This window comes from Pempheris klunzingeri, chromosome 6 (genome assembly GCF_042242105.1).
Source record: "Pempheris klunzingeri isolate RE-2024b chromosome 6, fPemKlu1.hap1, whole genome shotgun sequence".
Lineage (NCBI taxonomy): Eukaryota > Metazoa > Chordata > Actinopteri > Acropomatiformes > Pempheridae > Pempheris > Pempheris klunzingeri.
The window spans coordinates 28,667,025-28,688,866 of NC_092017.1; the positions used below are offsets into that span (position 1 = coordinate 28,667,025).

The 21,842-nt window shown below is 45.8% G+C and overlaps 1 protein-coding gene across 1 annotated transcript in view; it reads left to right on the top strand.

Annotated features, from left to right (window-relative positions):
- patj (PATJ crumbs cell polarity complex component) overlaps positions 1-21,842 on the top strand; it is a 109,538-nt gene that overhangs the window by 60,264 nt on the left and 27,432 nt on the right. The window lies entirely within an intron of this gene.

Here is a 21,842-nt window from a genome sequence, read left to right on the forward strand (position 1 = left end):
CATCTTTTTCAACACTGAGGACAGGAGAGAATAAATGACGTCAGCCTGCAGGGTTTGATTCTGCACGTCAGAGTCGCCGCCTGTTTCCTACCGCAGGGCATTGTGGGAGCTGCAGGTGAGGAAAGTGGAGCTGAGCTGCAGGGAGGCGACGGTGAAGGTGACCGGGGAGGGGGGGCACCAAACAGTCCATCCCACAGACCAGACCCAGAGCAGGAGCAACAAGAAGTCTAGTTAAAGGAGACACAACAGACGTCCTGTCTTCTCTCTCTGTGTGTAAAACGCTGCGTTACGTTTCGGCCCCGCTTGTGATGTCACACGCTGTTGATCACATGTTGTTCGCCGTTAGCATGTTGCTACGCTAATGTGTTTCCCCTTCAGAGGCGGTAGAGCGGATGAGGGCGTCGGTGGGCGGTGCCTGCTCAGGGAGCCGACCAATCAGAGCAGACTGGGCTTTCTTAAAGAGACAGGCGCTAAAACGGAGCGCTCTAAACTAAACCGTCTTGGTACAGTTACATGTTTCTGTGGCGTCAGTCTGATTTCTATGCTAATAAACTATTAACGATTCTAAAGGTGAGCTGCTGTCATCAGTGATGCATCAGGTCAGAGCAGGACTTTATCCAGCTGATTACACAGCTTCATACTGAAGAAAGGACACCAAATACTGACAGAAATACTATTTAAATGATTGTATTGCTACCATTATCAGAACGGTGTCCATAGCAACGGCCTCTTACACAGAAACAACAGACGCAGTCATTGAATAAAGATCCAGATCGATTATGGAACAAATAATGATCTATTCTCAGCTCCACCTCCGACCGTCAGGCTGCAACCTGCTTATTATTCCCCAACACACACACACACACACACACACACAGCTGTCCTTGAGTGGGGGGTGAGTTTGTCCCTCTTCTCTCTGGCCTTGTTTTCCCAGACTTTGTGCTGGTCCACTTTCTGTGCCATCCTGCGGCTCTGCTGCAGCCTCTGATGTGATAACGAGCCGACCCACTCTCTCTCTTACGACCGCTGTTATCTGGTGTATCAGTGTCGCTCGTCCTGTGCAGACGCCCGTCGCTCCCACGGGAGGAATCCTCTGAATGTGGTGGCCTTCCCACCATAGCGCCACCAGCAGGTGGACTTGTTTCCATAAAATGTAGAAATTCGTGGTGAACTTGAGGCAAAGCAGCACATTTCAATCCAGAGAAACCAGAGTAGAGTAAGTGGACACAGTCGCCGTGACTCCACCTGTTGGTTTGTGGACGCCATTTTAAAGCCTCCAGCTTTAAGCATGGTTACTCAGAGGGAGCTGATGCTGTGGGGCTGTGACGGTGAAGTACTGAAACAGCTGTGTGATGGACTGTGATGAGCTGTGGCTCAGGATGAACGTTATTGATGCTCTGGCTTCTCCTCCAGTTTGATTATGGTTCTGTTGTTCTCTTTAGGCTGCTTCTGTAACGTTAGCTAGTCCATTATTAAACAACCTTAACGTCAAGAGGCACCACAGCGTTGATCGATTGTCGATAGATTATTCCACAGGATGACAAAAGAAAAGCCGCTCGTCCAACCGCTAGTGTTGGGTTACAATTTTTAGATCATCCCTTTTTATACCATACCTGTAATATCCTCCTAAAAACTAGCACAGTACAGTTTCCTCCATCCCATCTACTCACTTCCTGCTCGTCACTTCCTGCTCATCACTTCCTGCTCGTCACTTCCTGCTCGTCACTTCCTGCCCTCCATCTGCATGTCACACGTCATTAGAATCATGTGACCGCAAACTATGTCTTCACAAACGTTAGCATGCTAACAGGCAAAGCTAAAGAGGGCGAACATGATAAACATTAGCAACATCAGCGTTCTACTGTTCTTATAGCATGTTAGCATGCTGATGCTAACATTTAGCTCCAAGTACTGCTGCGTTTGTCTCTCACAGCAGTTGGTGAAAGCTCAGGGAAGATTCTGATTTGGTTTAATATAAAAAATTAAAAAAAATCGCAGCAGGACACGTTGATGTTTTTCAATATTAACCCTCTGAACTGAATATAAATCCAAAACAATAGTGAATGTAGAAACATGAACTAACTTAAGTTCAGGGTCCCCAGAGGATGAACCCTTTCCCTCTAAATACCATTTTTACCCTTACCCTAAATTACTGTTCACCTCCTGATTAAATCAAGTTAAACTTCCTTATTGTATTGCTGCTTCTCAGAGGATGAACCTTTAGGATGGTGATGACATCATGATGGTGTCTGACGATGCTTCAGCTTCCTTAAACCGGCCCTTTCAGCGCCGTCCTTCCTCCAGTGTGTTTGCACGATGAATGAATGCATGAATATGAATCTTTATTCACAGTCATCACAAAGTTAATTAAATCAGATGGAAGTTGATTGAGCCTCTGGGGAAACTGGGTCACTGCAGCAGCAGTCAGTGGCAGGACACGACGAGACAAACAGAATATAAATAGACTCAGAGCAGAGGCACACTAACGGCACAATGATGAGATGTAAAGGAGATAACTACTCACCTTTCCCCCCCTTAGAGCCTCTAAGTGGTATTAACTGGTATTAATAGTCTGAATTTGTCTTATTGGAAACATTCAATGACAGAAGTGTTACCAAAGAGCTAAACCAGACTTTGACAGCGTTGAGTTTCAGAACAGACACATAAAACATTCTGGTGTTGTGTTTAAGGACCTGAAAATCTGAACGGTGCATCAGAGCGGCGCTGCACTGTGACAGAAATAAAGAGCGACACGTCTGACGTGCAGTAAGCTGCTATCAGCCGCTGTTTGACTCCAACGGTAACCACTGCAGACGGGAACATCTCATTTAATCACCGCGACGCTGTTTCCTCCAAATAAACTGATGTTCTAAGTGCTGCACAGTTACTGAAGCATCCCGACACAATGTGTGACCTGCTAACACCTCAGCTCACAGCACACAGGAGCTGCTGGTCTGCTGCCGCCTCGGCTGGTTAGTTTGTGTTTTAAGTCAAAGAGCAGCAGCTCCTGTGTCCTGTTCTCTAAAATCCCTGTTTTAGTGAATGTAGTCTGGTGTGTGTGCTGTTTGTGGTTAAACCAAAAGGATCTTCCAGGTCTCTCTCTGTAGGGATCCTTTCCATGATGCTGTCACACACTGACAATCTGAGGTGATCTACTGGACCAGTTCCAACACTTTTACTACCTACCAGTCACTGAGACACCAGGATGAGGACAGAGAGGATCATGGGTAGAAACAGGGGAGTGACATGAGATAGGAGGACATGTGAACAGTGTGCTTCGGTCCACACTGATGTCAGTTATTGAAATATTACACTTAATGTGTTTCTGCTTCACTGATTAACGTCACTGTTGATTTCTGTCGCCATGGAAACGCAGATGAGTTTAAGTCTAAGTGAAGCATCGTTAAATATCACAACCAGACTCATCAGCATTTATAAACCAGACACACACACACACTCGGTGTCACAGCATCAAACAGTGTTTTACTCCTCAGAGACTCCTTTCTTCTTCCTCCTCTTCCTCTCCCCACCTCTTCCTCACCTCTTTGTCTCCTCCTCCTCCTCCTCCTCCTCCTCTCTAACGTTTAACTGCAGTATCTCTCTGTAAGACTGTCGACCAGCTGCAGGTTTCAGCTCCTGCTCTGAACAGTCAACTTCACATTTACATTTCCTGCCTCGTATTTTAACATGTTGATGTTTTCAGTCCGTTGTCTGATCCGTCCAGAGGCCTCCAGTCAGCGTCACTGCCCTCCCCTCCCTTTACCCATCAGCGTATTTACTTTTTCTGTCCTCTTCAGAGGGAAATAATGACGTCAGCTCTGCTTTTTGCTCACTCCAGCACACCAGCAGTGAAAACGCCCCGTAAGCATGAAACAGTCAAATATCAGTCCGGCTCATCTGATTGGTCCTCGGGCTGCAGGACGCCACGGCTGGACGGACAGACGTGTGGAAATCCTCAGCAGAATTTGTTAAATGCCCCCCCCCCGGCTCTAAAAACACCATGCTGATGCATCATGGGAAATGCAGGAGGCAGTGTTTTTGGACTAAAGGTCAGCGTATGACTGCAGATGCTGCACAGAAACACTACAGAGTATAAATCCTCTGTCACAAGCAAACAGAGCACAGCAGTTTTAATGTAACCAAAGCAAGAGGTTTAGCTAATGGAGGCTAAACTGGGTGTGGACTTATGGATGCATTCATGTGTTCATCACTTTAATGTGGCAGCTGATGAAGATTTGAACCTTTAATGATTTAGTTTAGTTTAGTTTATTGTGTTATATATGATGAATCTGCATCAGATACATGTAGTGCAGTAAAAAGTATAATATTCACCTGTGAGTACCTCGACGCAGTAGTTGAGCTAAATGCTAACTTTACAGAGCTAACATGCTAATTCTACGCAGGTATAATGTTAGCGTCGTGGTGCGGTGTGTTAGCATGCTAACGTTAGCTGTGGCGCTGGGGGAGGAGATGAGAGCTGATGAAGCTCATGTCGACGCTGGAGCTTTTCCTGCCGGATCTAATTTTCTGGAGCTGAATCTGTGAGCCAGTTTCTATTTCTGGTCAGTTGTTTGTGTTCAGCGTCGTCACACATCCAGCAGCAGCTCCCGTCACCGTAACTGACAGCTACTAACAAGCTGTTTGTAGGAGCGGCCTCCCTCCACGGCTGACAGGTACACCTGCTGAAGGGAAAACAACACTCCTCCTGTCAGAGCGCTTCTCTGGATGTCTCATCAGAGACGACTACGGTCCACATTTAGCATCAGGCTTCCTCCTGCAGAAGAACTGACTGACTGTCACTTTAAAGGGCTCATCGTTTACCTTTTACATGATTTTCAGAATAAGTGTTCTGACTGTTCTTTTTGCCAAACAAGAACATCCATATTGTACATTTTTTCCAAACCCAGCTTTATATACAAAGGATTTCTGGTTACTCGTTATGTTCATGGTTAAACGGTAACTCCAAACTTTTCAAACTTGGATCCTCTGTGTCCTCATCCTGGTGTGTGAGTGACTGGTAGGTAGTAAAAGTGTTGGAACTGGTCCAGTAGATCACCTCAGCCAGCAGACACCAAACGGGCTGCAATGGCTGCAACGTGATCCTTTGGGACAACTGCACCTGATCACAGTAGGTCCACTAAAAGAGCTTGTTTGATCCACTGCCAGGCTCAGAGTGTTATTCTAAGTGTGTGACAGCATCATGGAAAGGATCCCTACAGAGAGAGACCTGGAAGATCCTTTTGGTTTAACCACAAACAGCACACACACCAGACTACATTCACTAAAACAGGGATTTTAGAGAACAGGACACAGGAGCTGCTGCTCTGCTGCTGCTGTGGAGGTGACACTAATGGTTCTGCTGCACATTTTCATTTCCTTTTTTTGTTTTTTTGAGCAGCACCACAGTAAAAGATGAAAGTTGTGTTTCCCAGCGTAGCTCTGAGTGCTCTGGAGGCCCAAGTCCTCACAGCGCTGGACTGAAGTCATTTAAATGAAGTTAGTGGAGACGAGCCCAGTCTGTCCCTCTGCCCAGTGCTGCTGGAGACCAGTTCAACAGAGCGGCTTCCATCAGGCTGAACAAAGGCAGCAGATTAGAGTGTGTGTGTGTGTGTGTGTGTGTGTGTGTGTGTGTGTGTGTGTGTGTGTGTGTGTGTGTGTGTGTGTGTGTGTGTGTGTGTGTGTGTGTGTGTGTGTGTGTGTGTGTGTGTGTGTGTGTGTGTGTGTGTGTGTGTGTGTGTGTGTGTGTGTGTGTGTAAATGGTCTTAATTGAGGCTGCTGTCTCCTCTCAGACGCTCTGATGGTTTGGTTTTATTTGTGAGTCATGTTGAGGTAGAGGGCCTGTCGGTCTGAATAGTGATGAGGGGACAATCTGAACTGTGTGTGTGTGTGTGTGTGTGTGTGTGTGTTACTGTGTGTGTGTGTGTGTGTGTGTGTGTGTGTTACTGTGTGTGTGTGTGTGTGTACTAACTCTAGACTGAGGGTTTTTGGGGGTTTTGTTAAAGAATGCGTGCATACCCATGGGACAGGGTGTTAAAACAAGCTGTATGTGTGTCGAACCATAAGTGTGTTTGTTTGCAAATTCACACGAGCATTTGTGTGTTTTGTGTGAGTGTGCGTGTGCATGTGTCGTGCACGTGTGTTGGATCAATAAGCTATCATAACAGAACAGTTGGCTGCCTGCATCAGTTCCCCACAGACTGTTAGAGCACAACACACTGCTGTGAATTAATGTGTGTGTGTGTGTGTGTGTGTGTGTGTGTGTGTGTGTCAGTGTGTGTGTGTGTGCTTGGATGTTGTAGCAATCAAAAACAAGGGGTTGAGGATAGATGAGGTCAGGAAACAGAGATGGAGACTAATCTACATTAACACTGTGTGTGTGTGTGTGTGTGTGTGTGTGTGTGTGTGTGTGTGTGTGTGTGTGTGTGCACAAACAAACAGTCATCGTGTCTCTGAGTGGTTCGTTTATGGCTTATGTGTGTGCTGAATATGCAAATCTTCAAAGCAGTGGTTTTAATCAGGGTCTTTGAGGAGTTCTTCAGTCCTCCAGGAGGTTCTCAGGGTTCTTAGGTTCTTATGTAGCTTAGAAATAGACGTACTGGGACCAGGAGACTGAGAGGAGAGAGTCTATCCTCTGGGGAGCTCCTACATACCTTCAAGGGTTTTTCCTCTGGTTGCATCCACCCCGCCGACAGGACGTGAGGTGCGCCGGCTGGTGGTTGGTATGGCGACATCCCCTCTGCACGCCGTGCCCACAGGTGTTCGCTCAGCACAGCCTGGACTTTACTGTCGGCTCATCTCTCTGGTGTTCTGTTGTTTGCACAGCTGACGCTTCATTGGGGTTTTTAGAAATAGCGGTTTCAGGTGCAGTGTGGGTGCAAAGTGTTCGACCAATCACTGTACACTGGAGCTTCCTCCTGTTCTGGGAGCACCTACGCTGAAGCAGGAGCTAAACATTCCCCCCAACTGGTGTTTTAAGAGCTACAGTCATTCTAGTTATGAGAACATCCCTCCAGTCAAAAACACTTAATGATCCAATAATTCTTGAGGACATTGAAGGAGGCAGCGCAGACGTCTTCCTAGAATTCATCCTACAGGAAGTTCATGACGGAGATTTTAGAGGAGGATCAGGATCCAGATCCCGGATCTAAAGGCATACCAGAAGTTTCCCTGAGAAGGTTAAGTGGTCTGAATATGACTATTCTTTAAGTAATTGTTCTCAAAGTAGGAACCCGAGGTCTTCCACGATCTTTAAGGAGGTTCCATAGGAGTTTTGGGGTCTTCGTGTAGGTTAACAATGCTCCAATAATTCTTTAGGACATTAAATGGTGCTGTGAGGATGATGCAGACGTCCTGGATGAGGTCACAGGCCTCCTGGAAGAGGTTCTCGGTTGTCCTGGAGGAGGTTTCAGAGATAACTGAAGATGTTGAAGGTTTTTGTGGAGGATCAGGATCCAGAGGGCCCTGTTTTCATGAGGTGGTTCTAAAGACATGCTAAAGGTCTTAACTGGGTTTCAGGAGGTCCTTTAGGAGGTTAAGTGGCCTGAATATGAAAGCAAAGAACCCTTAAAGTAGGAACCCAAGGTCTCCCAGGGTACCTGAAGAAGTTCTATTGGAATTTGAAGAGTTTTTTGGGGTCTTCATGTAGGTTAACAGTGCTCCAATAATTCTTGAGGATATTAAAAGGTGCTGCGAAGAGGTTGCAAATGTCCTGGACGAGGTCACAGGCCTCCTGGAAGAGGTTTTAGAGATAACTGAAGATGTTGAAGGTTTTGAGGAGGATCAGGATCCAGAGGGCCCTTTTTAATAAATGAGGTGGTTCTCACTAAAAGTTTTAAGGGTTTAAGGTTAAGTGGTCTGAATATGAAAATCTTATAGTTCAATATAAGAACTATCAATAGTTCTTAAAAAGGGAACCAAGGATCTTCCAGGATCCTTGAGGAGCTTCCATGGGAGGTTTTAGGAGGTTTTGAAGGGTGCTGTGAGGAGGTTACAGAAGTCTTGGACAAGGTCACAGACACCCTAGACGAGGATCTCGGTTGTCTTGAAGGAGGATCCAGAGGTCCCAGAAGGACCCTGAGATTCATGAGGTGGTTCTCAGGGCATACTAAAAGAAAGGCAGTGATTCCTAAGGAGGGACCCAAGGTCTTCCAGGATCCTTATGGAGTTTATATCTCAGTAGGCTCTCTGGGACTTTTTGAGGCTAAAAATGTTCCAAACATCTTTGGAGAGGATGCAGAAGTCTTGGAGGAGGATCCTTTAACAAGATTATTCTTGACTGGTACCTTTATGCTTGTTTGTTGGGATGGTGGTGACGAACCTCCAGAGAATTATCAGCAGATTCAGCTCACTGTTTATCTGTCTGGTCCACAATTTTGCTTTCTTGGTTCCCTCTCAGGACCGAAAAGAGTGTGAATGTTGGATTTACACTCATCAGGTGGACATAAACACCCCTCCAGATGGATGATCAGGTTGTTCCATAACTGCTGCATGTGTAATTAGTGTAAGTTGTTCCAGAAATGTTTGAGATGTCAGGGGTCCTAAAGGAGCTTTGTACTGACTCTGGAGGAGGTCTTGGGAGAGTATAAGGAGGCTGGTGGTGCCTGAGACCTGCTGGAGAGGGTTGAAGGAGGCTTCAACACATCAAGAGAACCTGGCTTTTGTTTTTGATGGGCACACGATGTCATTAAGGAGAGTCTGAAAAGGGTCCAGGCGTTCATGAAGGTCCTCTTCTTCAGCCATTAAGGGGTTCTTAGGACGTTAGGAGGCTTCAGGTGTAGTTTTGAGGGCTGAGAGTCTTTTTGTGGAGGCTTCAGAAGTCTCTAAGGAGGTTGTGAGGTTTTGTTGGTGGGGTTTGTTGCATCCTTGAGGGGTACGAGAGGTATTTACAGAACTATGAAGAAGTCTTTGGGGAGGATGCAGGAGTCCTTGAACGGCTGAATAAAGAGGTTCAGGGTTTTACTTGTGGTTTTTAGGAACTTCCCCAAATCATCGCGGAGGTTGGGTGTCTTTGGTAAAGATCCGAGTCTCCTAGACGAGCCTCCCAGTTTCTAAGGACTCATTAGAGACTGAAGGGAAGCAGAAGTGCTTAAGGAGGTTCCAGGTATCATCTAGAAAGCTGAGAGTGTCTTTATAGGTCACAGAGGTCTTTGAAGAAGTCTTGGGGTCTCTGTTGAGGATCTGGATCCAGTTCTTGAGCAGCTCTTGTCCCTGAAAAGGTTTCAGGGATTCAGAATGAGTCGAGGTATTTATCTAGTTTCACGAAGCTTTAAGCATTTGTAGGAGGATGATCGTACGTTTAGGACGGTCTGAGATCATTGTTATGTTCAGGTGGTCTTTGGTGAGGATCCAGATCTCCTAGGACAGGTTTTCTTTTACTGGGTTCCTTCATTGTTAATCAAGGAAACGTCTGACTGCTCCTGTTTCTTGACCCATCAGTGTTCAGAGATGAAAATCCATTGTATCTGTGCACTTCTTCACCCTCACAGGGCGGTAATGAACCTGTAAGTTTCCATTGTGTGTGTGTGTGTGTGTGTTTGGCAGGAGGAGGGTTGGCATAGAGCGAGGGGGAAAAATAGATTTGGATAGAGTGAGGAAGATGGATGGGAGGGAGGGAGGGAGGGAGAGAGAGAGAGGGGAAACAGGGAGAAGAGGTAGGGATGGTTGAGCAGCAGGAGGAGGGTGAAGAGAGAGATGATGAAGAGAGAGAGGGAGAGAGAGAGAGGGAGGGAGCCGGGGTGATAGCGAGAGGATTCGAGGTTGGAGTGTATAACAGAGCTGTTGGTCGCTCTCTGCCTCAGTATCACAGCAGCCAGCTGACACACACACACACACACACACACACACACACACACATTCTGGTTTTCTGGATTTCGGAGCGTAACAGCAAACGTGAAACTGAGACGACACACACACACGGATTTATCTCAGTGTGTGTGAAGACTGAAGTATGGACGATGTTGCCGCCAGGTTAGTACACTCTCTCACTGTGTGTGTGTGTGTGTGTGTGTGTGTGTGTGTGTGTGTGTGTGTGTGTCCTGTCAATACATATAGAGTCCAGGTAGAGGTCACCTTTAACCTGTCTGTCTGCATGTCTCACACACATGCACAAACAGGTGGGTACACACTTCTGCACATCAGGGATGTGCTGCATTGCTTCTGTGTGTGTGTGAGTGTGTGTGTGTGTGTGTGACACCGCAAACAGCATGTCATGATTCATTCAACCGTGCAGGTCAAGGTGTTTTCAGTGTGTGTGTGTGTGTGTGTGTGTGTGTGTGTGTGTGTGTGTGTGTGTGTGTGTGTGTGTGTGTGTGTGTGTGTGTGTGTGTGTGTGTGTGTGTGGCTGCTGATGACTAGCACAGATTGACTTGGTTTGCTCCCCAGGTGATGCTGCATCACACACACACACATGTTGTACATGTGTCTCTGTTGAGTTCAAGGAGAAACATCCTTTAGATATTTCTTTCCTTTATTACAGAAGTAAAGAGTCAGGAACCCGTTTGTCCTCTGCAGCGGGACATCTGCACTCTCTGAGCTTTTATTCACCTGCCATGACCATTAGATAGATAGACTGATAGATAGATAGATAGATAGATAGATAGATAGATAGATAGATAGATAGATAGATAGATAGATAGATGTCTCATGTTACCTAGAAACAAATATCAATAAAAGTCAGCTGATAAAAAAGCTGCCTTTTATTCTGAATCCTGTACTTCTGTGTGTCGACATCAGTCTTTGGTTTCTTTGCAGTTCAAGATGAAATATTCTTTAAATGAGTAAAAATAACATGAAATGTTCTTTAAATGAGTAAAAATAACATGAAATATTCTTTAAATGAGTAAAAATAACATGAAATGTTCTTTAAATGAGTAAAAATAACATGAAATATTCTTTAAATGAGTAAAAATAACATGAAATATTCTTTAAATGAGTAAAACTAACGGTAGGTTGCATCATTACTACACAGACAAAGATGACCAGTGTGAGAAAAACAAACTGCTGTAACACTTGTTCTCTGCAGTATCTGTGAGCAGCCTCACGTTCTGAGCTTTAGAACGTGTATATGAGTCCACTTTACTCTGAATGTTGGACCTACAGCTGTTTAAGGGCAAAGTGAAATATTCTTTAATACACAAATAGAAATACCAGCATAATATAAAGTAGTGGCTCAAAATACTGCAACAGTTCTCTGCTGTGTTGAGCTCAGAATGACTGACCACCGATATTTATTATGTGACAATAACTATTTATTATGTTTTTGACAATAACTGATATTTATTATGTTCTTAAAATGAGACTGACTATGCCGTCACATAAAAACGCCCCCCCCCTCTGAGTGTTGGGTGTAGATCCCTCAAACGTTACTTCCAGATTTCCTCTTGTCCTCGCTGCTGCTTCTTCTTCTGCTGACGTCGTCTCTTGGAGGACCTTCTTCTTCTTCATGTCCCTAAAATGTGTCCAACCTCAGCTAGAAGGTTCCAGAAGTCAGTGCAGCAGAATGAGTGAGAAAAGACTTCAGACTGGGTTCAGACATGTTTGGTGTTTGGAGGTGGTCTAGTTTCAGACGACGGCCACAGCGAGCACTTCATCGGCCATTTTCACGGCAGACATTTTGGCTTGTCAGAGCAGGAAAAGCTCAGGTGGAGCTGACGGGATTAAATCGGGCTGCATCCCATTTAGGTGAGGTGATTCCAGGGTCCTGGTGTTGTGCGTGCTGGCACGCTGCAGCTGAGCCATTTTTAATTACATTTGTTGCACCTGTGCTTCTCCTGCTTTGACAAACCCAAAGGTCTCCCACGAGGGCCGTCGACCGAGAGCATCAGCCGCCCGTCAAACACCTGGGCGTCCCGATCGTCTTCTTCACGTGTTTTCAATGACAGCAAGGCTTTCTTCACTCTCATCGTGTGTGTGTGTGTTTAATCTGCAGCCTCGGCTGGAACAAAGCGTTCCCTCCCAACAGAAGAGCGGCCGTTGTTCCTGGGATGTGCTCTAACTGTATTGTGTCCCGTGTCTGCTGAACTAACTCACGACTGAAGTATTTCAGGACGTCGGCCGCAGCGTCTCACTTCAAAACAGGAGAATTTACCCAAGAATCCCAGCAGCGTTAGCATGCTAGCTAGCTAGCCAGCTAACGACATCGCTGACATGCTAACAAAAGCTGGTGTGACCATCAGTACCAGAGCGGTGTAGGTAGATAACCACTGCACTGATTGTGAGGGGGTTCATGCTGCTTCATGGGACGTCTCATTATTATAATAATCATTTTTAAAAAGGATCACGTTGCAGCCATTGCAGCCCATTTGGTGGCTGCTGGCTGAGGTGATCTACTGGTGATCTACTGGACCAGTTCCAACACTTTTACTACCTACCAGTCACTCACACACCAGGATGAGGACACAGAGGAGCTGAGGGTTAAAGATAGAGGTTCTCCTGATCCTGATCTTTACCAAACCTCTTTTAAAATATCAGTTTATTTTACATAGATAGCCAACCCATTAACTTCGACTGGTAGTTCTGCTCGTACTAAACTAGTACTGACGCTGGTAGTTCTGCTCGTACTAAACTAGTACTGACGCTGGTAGTTCTGCTCGTACTAAACTAGTACTGACGCTGGTAGTTCTGCTCGTACTAAACTAGTACTGACGCTGGTAGTTCTGCTCGTACTAAACTAGTACTGACGCTGGTAGTTCTACTCATACTAAACTAGTACTGACGCTGGTAGTTCTGCTCGTACTAAACTAGTACTGACGCTGGTAGTTCCCTCTCTCTGCCTCCTTCAGTCTGGAGTTGCTAACTGGACCAGTCCAGGCAGCGTCAGTAGTAGATTAATGCCACCTCCTCTGGGAGAGTGTGTGTGTGTGTGTGTGTTACTGTGTGTGTTACTGTGTGTGTGTGTGTGTGTGTTACTGTGTGTGTGTTACTGTGTGTGTGTGTGTGTGTGTGTGTGTGTGTGTGTGTGTGTGTGTGTGTGTAGCAGCAGGCTAAGCTACTGTTGCAGTGCAGTGACCTCCACCAGCTGCTGCAGCACTGCTCCGTCCACACTCCGTCAGGCTGCTCCTGTGTTTCTCTCTTTCCACCAGAAAAAACTGCTCAGTTGTTCCTCACAACCAAAATGCACCAAAGTCTGACGTGTCCTGCAGATATCTGAGATCGCTGACACAGTTTCTGCAACTCCACGCTGTAGAAAAGAGTCCGTAGGCAGAGCAAGCAGCAGCGTCACGAGCAGGAGAACACTCGAAGATGAAGAAAACCATTACCAGCACTTGGAGGCACAGAAAAGGGTTATTACACATTTTATTCAGGCTCCTAATAAACCTCCTCTGCCTCAGTGTTTCTGCTCGGCAGCTGATGTGGGACGTTATTTTCTGGAGTTTTGAGCTCCGATCGGACGCAGAAACACCAAACTACTGCAGAGTTACACAGCAGAGGAGGTCTGTGCTTCCAGCAGCTTCCACAGCTCAGCCTTGTGTCTGTCACTTAGAAGGACATTATGTTGACATATATTCATTTCCTGGAGAGCCCCCCTCCCCCCCGCTGTAATCTGACCCTAACTAGAGACAGGAACTGATGAGATTTCATTGCCGTTATCGATTAGTCTTTTTTTTTTCTCTCTGTGTGGGAAAAGGAGGTTTCCTGAGGTTTCACAGTCTGAACACAGAGTAGAAACAAGTCATTTGTGTGAGTCAGGTGTGCAGAAGCTCCTCTGCTGAGCGGCGGTTTAATCTGCTGCCTGCCTGCGTGACGCTGATGCTAATTTAACAGAGTGGTGATCCTCAGTGATGGAAGTTTAAACCCAGACTGCAAAGAAATCTGTTTCAGCACATTGGCGTGTTTCCACTTGTTGTACAAAGTAGTCTGTAAGGGACTCAACACGTATGAGACGATGCACAAACACAGATGGTTGAAGATTTGAAAAATGATTGTACAGTATGAGGAGACAAACAAGGACCCTGAAGGCATCTATCTAAGCATCTTTTACGGGCTCCTAATGAGAAATAATGCTGAGAACGTGTCTCTACAGCGACAACATGTCACACACAGGATGTCAAATACAGTTCAGCACGAGTCTGAGCACAGCAGCAAGTCCCGTGTTCTAAAATCCCTGTTTTAGTGAATGTAGTCTGGTGTGTGTGCTGTTTGTGGTTAAACCAAAAGGATCTTCCAGGTCTCTCTCTGTAGGGATCCTTTCCATCATGCTGTCACACACTCAGAATAAAACTGAGCCTGAGTTAATTTACCTTTTGTTTAACTAGAAAAGGGCATTATATATCGTTCTCTTCAAAGCCACCAGACTCCTTTGACAAAAACACTAATTTTACCTGGCAGTTGCTGCTCTACCGCTGCCTAAGGAGTCTGGTGTCTTCGTAGAGACATTGCATTGACATATATTCACGTCCTGGAGAGTTACACTAACTATAACCACTACTAACCCGGCCTTAACCTGACTCTAACCAGGGACGGGACTTGATGAGATTTTATTGATACTGATGCCATTATTGATTCTGCTTATCGGGGAGATTCTTTAGTGATTTCTGACCACTTTTCTGTGTGGAAAAAGAAAGTAGGTGTGCACAGGCGTCACAGGCGCAGTAGAAAACATGTGCAGGTGAGTCAGGTGAGTCAGGTGAGTCAGGTGAGTCAGGTGAGTCAGGCAGAAGCTGCTGAACATAATGAGCTGGTGAGGAGCTGAAGCTGATTTAACAGGGTGGTGATCCTCGGTGACGGCTGCTGCTCGGACAGACACAACATCTGTGTTTCAGTGTGTTTCTGGTGTGTTTCAGTGTGTTTCAGTGTGTTTCTGGTGTGTTTCAGTGTGTTTCAGTGTGTTTCTGGTGTGTTTCAGGTGTGTTTCAGTGTGTTTCAGTGTGTTTCTGGTGTGTTTCAGTGTGTTTCAGTGTGTTTCTGGTGTGTTTCAGGTGTGTTTCAGTGTGTTTCAGTGTGTTTCTGGTGTGTTTCTGGTGTGTTTCGGTGTGTTTCTGGTGTGTTTCAGTGTGTTTCAGGTGTGTTTCAGTGTGTTTCAGTGTGTTTCTGGTGTGTTTCAGGTGTGTTTCAGTGTGTTTCTGGTGTGTTTCAGGTGTGTTTCAGTGTGTTTCTGGTGTGTTTCAGGTGTGTTTCAGTGTGTTTCAGTGTGTTTCTGGTGTGTTTCAGGTGTGTTTCGGTGTGTTTCGGTGTGTTTCGGTGTGTTTCTGGTGTGTTTCAGGTGTGTTTCAGGTGTGTTTCAGGTGTGTTTCAGGTGTGTTTCAGTGTGTTTCAGGTGTGTTTCTGGTGTGTTTCTGGTGTGTTTCAGGTGTGTTTCAGTGTGTTTCTGGTGTGTTTCAGGTGTGTTTCAGTGTGTTTCTGGTGTGTTTCAGGTGTGTTTCAGTGTGTTTCAGTGTGTTTCTGGTGTGTTTCAGGTGTGTTTCGGTGTGTTTCGGTGTGTTTCTGGTGTGTTTCAGGTGTGTTTCGGTGTGTTTCTGGTGTGTTTCTGGTGTGTTTCGGTGTGTTTCGGTGTGTTTCTGGTGTGTTTCGGTGTGTTTCGGTGTGTTTCAGTGTGTTTCTGGTGTGTTTCTGGTGTGTTTCGGTGTGTTTCGGTGTGTTTCTGGTGTGTTTCTGGTGTGTTTCGGTGTGTTTCGGTGTGTTTCTGGTGTGTTTCGGTGTGTTTCTGGTGTGCTTCAGTGTGTTTCTGGTGTGTTTCAGGTGTGTTTCGGTGTGTTTCAGTGTGTTTCAGTGTGTTTCTGGTGTGTTTCAGGTGTGTTTCGGTGTGTTTCTGGTGTGTTTCTGGTGTGTTTCTGGTGTGTTTCGGTGTGTTTCTGGTGTGTTTCTGGTGTGTTTCTGGTGTGTTTCTGGTGTGTTTCAGTGTGTTTCTGGTGTGTTTCAGGTGTGTTTCAGTGTGTTTCAGGTGTGTTTCGGTGTGTTTCGGTGTGTTTCGGTGTGTTTCTGGTGTGTTTCTGGTGTGCTTCAGTGTGTTTCAGGTGTGTTTCGGTGTGTTTCTGGTGTGTTTCAGTGTGTTTCAGTGTGTTTCTGGTGTGCTTCAGTGTGTTTCAGTGTGTTTCAGGTGTGTTTCGGTGTGTTTCGGTGTGTTTCTGGTGTGTTTCAGTGTGTTTCAGTGTGTTTCTGGTGTGTTTCAGGTGTGTTTCGGTGTGTTTCTGGTGTGTTTCTGGTGTGCTTCAGTGTGTTTCAGGTGTGTTTCAGTGTGTTTCGGTGTGTTTCGGTGTGTTTCTGGTGTGTTTCAGTGTGTTTCTGGTGTGCTTCAGTGTGTTTCAGTGTGTTTCAGGTGTGTTTCAGTGTGTTTCGGTGTGTTTCTGGTGTGTTTCAGTGTGTTTCAGTGTGTTTCTGGTGTGCTTCAGTGTGTTTCAGTGTGTTTCAGGTGTGTTTCAGTGTGTTTCGGTGTGTTTCTGGTGTGTTTCAGTGTGTTTCAGTGTGTTTCTGCTGTGTTCTCCTCTCCGGCTCGGCTGTAGGTGTTTGGTGTGTCCTCTGGGGCTGCAGTCTATTCTGATGTCTTCACAAACTCTAATGTTGCTGCTGAACTCTGCTGCTCTATAACACTTGTCTTCATGAAGAGAAGCCTCACTTTGGACCGTTTCTTCCACTGCACCATCCCTCCCCCCCTCCCTCCATCCCCCCCTCCATCCCTCCCCCCTCCCTCCCTCCCTCCATCCCTCCCTCCCTCCATCCCCCCCTCCTATTGATTGATTGATTGATTGATGGATTGAACCACTTGTGATCACAGTCCATCCAACAGCTGAGATGTCTCAGCGGAGGACGGTCTAACCAAAACTAAAATATTCCTCTGAAATGTTTCCTGTCTCCTGTTGTCGGCTCTCTGTGGGACGACATGTCAACAGAGAATTATGTAAGTGTGTCCTTGAGTGTGTGTGACATAAGTGAATCTAATAAGTGTGTCTCACCTTGTTGTCACCTTGTTCTCTGTGCAGAGACATCACACACACACACACATATTGGTCTCACTGTACTTGTGAGGACCCTCGTTCATGTGACGCCGTCTCTGATCCGCTAACCTCATCTTTACTAAACCTGACTCCAGGATTAACCTTAAAACCAGGTCTTAACTATGAATTCTTCACACTGTGGTGATAATATTTGCAGGGCTGTGGAGGAAATATTCAGATCCTTTACTGCAGCAAAAGAACTGCAAGCAGTGAAACAGACAAACAAAGAGACGTCTTAGTTCTTCGTGGGGGTAGTGCTTATGCTGTTTGTGGCTAACGCTCGTGCTAACTGGGGCTAACGCTCGTGCTAACTGGGGCTAACGCTCGTGCTAACTGGGGCTAATGCTTGTGCTAACTGGGGCTAATGTTTGTGCTAACTGTGGCTAATGCTTGTTCTAACTGTGGCTAATGCTTGTGCTAACTGTGGCTAATGTTTGTGCTAACTGTGGCTAATGCTCGTGCTAACTGGGGCTAATGCTCCTACTAACTGTGGCTAATGCTCCTACTAACTGGCTAATGCTCCTACTAACCGGGGCTAATGCTCCTGCTAACTGGGGCTAATGCTCCTACTAACTGGGGCTAATGCTCCTACTAACTGTGGCTAATGCTCCTGCTAACTGGGGCTAATGCTCCTGCTAACTGGGGCTAATGCTCGTGCTAACTGGGGCTAATGCTCCTGCTAACTGGGGCTAATGCTCGTGCTAACTGGGGCTAATGCTCGTGCTAACTGTGGCTAACGCTTGTGCTAGCTGTGGCTAACGCTCGTGCTAACTGTGGCTAACGCTCGTGCTAAGTTGTGCTAGTTTACTTTTATTTTGTTTTTGTTCTCAGAGTTTCTTTGTGTGCAAAAATTGAAAATGTGCATAAAAAATAAGAAACAGAAGAATTTGATCCAAACAGCAGCTGTACGTTGACCACACACACACACACACACACACACACACACACACACACACACACACACACACAGACACACAGACACACACACACACACACACACACGTTGCTGGAGGGAGGCTTAGGTCTCTGCTGCTGTATTCACTATGAGAGTGGGCTCAGCCACATTGAGCAGGTGTGTGTGTGTGTGTGTGTGTGTGTGTGTGTCTGTGTGTGTGTGTGTGTGTGTGTGTGTGTGTGTGTTGATTTACTGTGACAAGTCACCTTGCTAGAAGCACATAAACACACACACACTGACATGGATTCACATTTCAGCAAAGGGCTAAGGGCACATATTCTCAGTGTCTGAGTGTGTGTGTGTGTGTGTGTGTGTGTGTGTGTGTGTGTGTGTGTGTGTGTGTGTGTGTGTGTGTGTGTGTGTGCTTCAGTGTATTTCAGAGTGTGTGTGTGAGACAGTTAACCTCCTGCAGGGTTTTTCAGACTGACAGTGTTCATCAGTGTGTGACAGACAGGCCGCCCTGCTGTCAAACACACTGCAGGAGGTGTGTGTGTGTGTGTGTGTGTGTGTGTGTGTGTGTGTGTTACCTTGGTATGCATACACACTCCGTCACTCCACTTTTACCTGGAATAACATTATTTTTAGCTGATGACCTCCTAAACGAGTTGTGCTGTCCTGTTTTTTAACCAGCGGCTTGTCGACCTTGACGCTCAGTTTTCCTGCGGTCAGCGGAGCAGTGAAGGCCTCTCTGAGCAGACTCTGTTTCTAATTTCTCCTTTTCATGCTGATACTCATCACTTCCTTCATGTTCGCCGCTCTGCTGATAAAACACTTTGCTGCTCCGTCGTCAGTGTTTTAAAAAAGTAGTAAACAGGCCGACATGTGGCCACAGACCGCCGGTGAACACCCTCCTGTTTCCAGCAGTGTTGGCTAATCTGGACTGTCTCTGTTCAATAATCTAATAATCTATCATAGTATCAAAGCACGGGGACGATCACACCCCATCAGAGACCGTGTGTTCAGGCTGAATCCCCCCAGGAGCGTTTGTGTCACGCTTCGCTCTAGTTAACCCTTCAGACCTCTGCAGAAGCTCCGCCAGACGTCAGCCGCTCAGAGGGTTTTTAACACCATGACGACCAGAGGATCATCTGGGATGGAGAAACACTCTGACTGTGACTTTAGCTGCTGTCTGTAGCTGTAGCACAACAAAGCAGGAAGTACATCCAAGAAACACATTTAAAGCAGCAGAAGAAGAAACGCAGTCTGTTTGATCCTGTTAGAAACACATTTAAAGCAGCAGAAGAAGAAACGAGGCCTGTTTGATCCTGTTAGAAACACATTTAAAGCAGCAGAAGAAGAAACGAGGCCTGTTTGATCCCGTTAGAAACACATTTAAAGCAGCAGAAGAAGAAGAAACGAGGCCTGTTTGATCCCGTTAGAAACACATTTAAAGCAGCAGAAGAAGAAGAAACGAGGCCTGTTTGATCCCGTTAGAAACACATTTAAAGCAGCAGAAGAAGAAGAAACGAGGCCTGTTTGATCCCGTTAGAAACACATTTAAAGCAGCAGAAGAAGAAGAAACGAGGCCTGTTTGATCCCGTTAGAAACACATTTAAAGCAGCAGAAGAAGAAGAAACGAGGCCTGTTTGATCCCGTTAGAAACACATTTAAAGCAGCAGAAGAAGAAACGCGGCCTGTTTGATCCCGTTAGAAACACATTTAAGGCAGCAGAAGAAGAAACGCGGCCTGTTAGAAGCTCCACCATCAGTTTAAGGACTAAACCAGCTGAACCTGAGCAGGAACACTAAAAACACTCCTGGGGGAGTTGGAGCCTCCGTTAACATGCATTGATTAGCATTAATCAGTCACAGCTGATGTGAGCTCGTGTCTCATTCAAAGCGGTGAAAGTGAGCCGCTGCTTCCTGAAGGGTTCGTTTGTGTCGTCAGAGGATGTTTGCATGAAGTTACCGTCTTTTATTACCCACTAACGTTTAGTTTCCCTCTGACTTCCTGCTCCAGTCTAGTCTGGAGTTTAGTCTCACATCCAGGTTCCCTTAAACCCTCGCAGGCTTCAGGCTCTGTACACCTCACTACGTCTGTCTGTCTGTCTCTGATGAAGAACAGACTCTTTCACCATCACCAACAGATCAGCTTCCCACGTCGGACTCCAGGATTTAAAACAAAGAACAAAGATGCAGTGAAACCAAAACTGTGCTTCACTCTCACAATCCTTTAATGGACCATCCTCCGGGAGGAGACGGGATATTTATGGATCTGTTTGTCTTTACAAAGAACCCTTGAAACAACTTCATGAAGGCAAAGGACCAAAAACATCTGCACACAAAAACAGCAAAGTAGAAGTGATGAAGATGAATTAGAGGATGAACTTGACCCTCCTCTGTTATCTGAGCCTGAGTGCAGCTTCCTCATGGAATCTAATAGATTTTAGCCAACAAGGCCCCCGAGAACATAAAGTCCATCACAGACCATAATAAATCCACTCTTGGTTTTTAGCCTCTAAAGAGGATTTGTTCATAATTTAGAAAAAGTTTCTTTAGCCTGATGTTAAAGACTCAGTGTGTCCTTCAGCCCCCCACCCCCCCACCCCCCCAAGGGCATCAGGACACACACACACTGGTTATTATCTATCTCACTAAACAATTAACAGCCCATTAACCTGAGTACATAAATACACACACACACACCTGCTTTGTGCTGCAGCAGTTAAGCTCTCATTAAACTGAACACACTGTGTGTGTGTGTGTGTGTGTGTGTGTGTGTGTGTGTGTGTGTGTGTGTGTGCGTGCGTGCGTGCGTGCGTGCGTGCGTGCGTGCGTGCGTGCGTGCGTGCGTGCGTGCGTGCGTGCGTGCGTGCGTGCGTGTGTGTGTGTGTGCCACATCAACAGAAAACCACAAACTGCTTAACTGCAGAAACTTAAAGAACCGTAGTTTTGCATATTTTATCTTGTTAATTTAACAATAAATCCTGTTTACGATCCTGCTTCAGTTTATTTCAGACGCTGATGAGATGATTCGATCACCTGATTTGTTATCAGTCGTTTACATCACCTTTACAGTGTGTGATCAGACAAACACTCTGACTGATGGAGGCAGCAGCTCTAAAATCCCTGTTTTAGTGAATGTAGTCTGGTGTGTGTGCTGTTTGTGGTTAAACCAAAAGGATCTTCCAGGTCTCTCTCTGTAGGGATCCTTTCCATGATGCTGTCACACACTTAGAATAACACTCTGAGCCTGTCAGTGGATCAAACAAGCTCTTTTAGTGGACCTACTGTGATCAGGTGCAGTTGTCCCAAAGGATCACGTTGCAGCCATTGCAGCCCGTTTGGTGTCTGCTGGCTGAGGTGATCTACTGGACCAGTTCCAACACTTTTACAACCTACCAGTCACTCAGACACCAGGATGTGGACAGAGAGGATCATGGGTAGAAACAGTGGAGTGACCCTTTAACATTCTTTAAGGTTTCAGTCTCGTCCTGCTGTCAGTCCGTCAGGCTGAGCTAACGTCTCTTCAGCTTTCCTCTAATGAGCCTCCTCCATATTCAGCACTGAAGCTGATGTTTGCTGTGAATTGCAGATGAGCATTAATCTAAATCAGCACGTTAAGGTTGGAAATGAACTCTTAAATCTGAGTTTTATCGACTTGTACATTTCTTTTTTTTCCCTACAGACTTTGAAAACTTGTTCACTTTATTATGACTCTGTGCTTTCGTTATTTTCAGACTTTTACAAGCCGAGAGGGAAAAAGAGTCACAGAGAGGATTGAAAGAGCAAAATAAAACCTTAACTTAGACTGCTCTAGTACTTTTACTGTAGGAACACAGTATTTGTACTGTGCTCTAGTACTTTTACTGTAGGAACACAGTATTTGTACTGTGCTCTAGTACTTTTACTGTAGGAACACAGTATTTGTACCGTGCTCTAGTAGTACTTTTACTGTAGGAACACAGTATTTGTACTGTTCTCTAGTTGTACTTTTACTGTAGGAACACAGTATTTGTA